The sequence below is a fragment of the Pinus tabuliformis genome, chromosome J, assembly GCF_031772625.1.
Source record: "Pinus tabuliformis cultivar Carrire ecotype Pingquan chromosome J, CPIR1, whole genome shotgun sequence".
Classification (NCBI taxonomy): domain Eukaryota; kingdom Viridiplantae; phylum Streptophyta; class Pinopsida; order Pinales; family Pinaceae; genus Pinus; species Pinus tabuliformis.
This window is the reverse complement of record NC_142295.1, coordinates 1,265,110,885-1,265,113,077: the sequence shown is the minus strand read 5'-3', so window position 1 is coordinate 1,265,113,077 and position 2,193 is coordinate 1,265,110,885. Positions and strand designations below refer to the sequence as shown.

Genomic DNA, 2,193 nt, shown 5'->3' with positions numbered 1-2,193 from the left:
TTAATAATTTTAATAATTACCTTTTTAATTTTGGACAATATTTTACACTATTTAACGAAGGAGGAATTGCACACTATGAATCCTTAGTATCCTATCCACGTTGGAGAGGGAAAAAAAAAAAAAAAATCCCAAATTTCTACCACTGTTCTATTGATTGGTCCTACTGATGGGGATGAACAAAAATGAGTCTAATCCTATATCCAATATAATTCTATGTATAGTACTCAAAACTGTCAATGTAAAAAGTGTATGTATGTATTTGGGGTAATACATTGAAAAACTGAAGGCACTATTCTTTCTCTTGTACATTTCACTTGATTTGTCTGTAGATCTTCCAGTGTACCATCCACCATAGTTGTAACTTTTAGTGCCAATAGTAACCCAAAAATGTCTTTGCACCATCCACACTGGGGAAATAAGGTGGTTCAAAATATATATGACGTAGGGCATCACAAGCACCTAGATATGATGGACCCTTCATTTCAGTGCTACCCATGGTTGTTACTACCAGCTGCTGATATGAGAAGAAAAACCTTTTCACCGCGGCTTCTATTGCCTGGAAGGCCAACAGAACATGTATTGTTGCAACATGGTAAGCACCTGAAGTGTTATGTGAGCGCAGTCCATGTGAATGAAACAAATGCATAAGTGCCTCCTGGAGCCTTGGTCCACCCTTTGGATCAGCCTCAACACCGATGACTTTGGGCACCAGATGCCTTAGTTCCTTGCATGCATTTGTAAGGTCTCTAAGGGGGGCAGACCGAAGGCAATATGCACCTGCAAGCGTACTAGTGCTGCTAATTGCCAACTGGTGTTTAAGGCAAAGGAAATCATCTGGGTCCATCACTAGAAGCAAATTCACAATTTCTGTGAGCATGTTCCACATCCTTTCAACCATCCAACAGTCTGTGGATGCTCCTACGAAATCCCCAGAGTCTATTCTTTCATATACTCTCTGCAACAATTCTTGGCCTACAAATACCCACGCCTCAAAGATCTGGAGGACATTGCAAAGTTTGGCATCTTCTATATTATGGAACTGTTTATGTTGTTTTAAAGAGTGCAAATATCTTGGCTTGCAGATTCTATCATATTCAAGAAGAGGCTTACCTGACATATTTGGTTCCCCCAGACCTAAAGTGAAGGGAGTCCTCTGCATATGGCCTTCAATGGCAAGCCATATTCTAGAAACCATAGCTTCAACGCTTTTCCATGTACCCAAACGAGGAAGTAAGCTCTCTTCACTTGTTCTGCTAACCACAGGTAAAGCACCAGGTCTCTGCCATACCTCATGGAAAACTTTCCATGAGAGAACACCACTACTTACTGACAACTGAAGAGTGGGAACCTGCTTGTCATTTTCACAAATCATTGAAATCAACTCAATCTGGGAACTAATTAAGGATTCAAGCGTTCTCTTCCATTCCTCTTTGTCAATGTAAGTCCTTGTGTCACAGAGGACAGACGAAACAAACTGAAAAGTAATCTCCAATGACTGTAAGGCAGCCTTTACCAACCCCTCTCTAGACCAACCAGGCCATTCCTTGAATTTCCACATGGCACTGAGCTCGGGGAGATGCACATACTGCTCGTAACCCGCACACTCCATGGGGGAGGGCTCTATGGATTCTTCAACAAAGGCAAAATAGGATGCCATTTTTTTACAGGACATATTTTTTCCCTGCAAACATAACGAGGAGAGTAAAGACACTAATGCTCTCCATATACCATAATCTAAAAAGAACAACATAATAATAGAATAAACACTAAAATACATTTTAAACACTAAAATTTTGAAAACTGGAATAGAATAAAATGTTCTTAAATCCTTGATATATTTAAAAAGCCATAATATATCAAAAAGCTATATATAATACGTTACTGGACAAAAAACATATCTATTTGTTGCAACTCAACTTTTTATGTAGATGATAAAAACTCAACACATAAATAATGAAAAGAGTTAAATAATGTCAACACATAAATATATATTTTTCCAGTTAACAAAGTGAATAGATATAAGCTAAATATACGGTGGTTGGTCTGTTGGCACTTAAATTCTGAGCACATTACTGTTTATGTAATACAAATAAATCAAACTATTTTTAACTTTCACCATTTTTATTTATCTAAAACTAAAATGCATCGAATTTTTTTATTTTTTTTTTCTTAATGAATTTGTACCTTTTCTTA

General features: G+C 37.3%; 1 pseudogene; it reads right to left on the bottom strand.

Moving 5' to 3' along the window:
- Window positions 1-364: 364 nt before the first annotated feature.
- Window positions 365-1,657, bottom strand: LOC149231858 (nematode resistance protein-like HSPRO2 pseudogene; annotated as a pseudogene).
- Window positions 1,658-2,193: the final 536 nt, after the last annotated feature.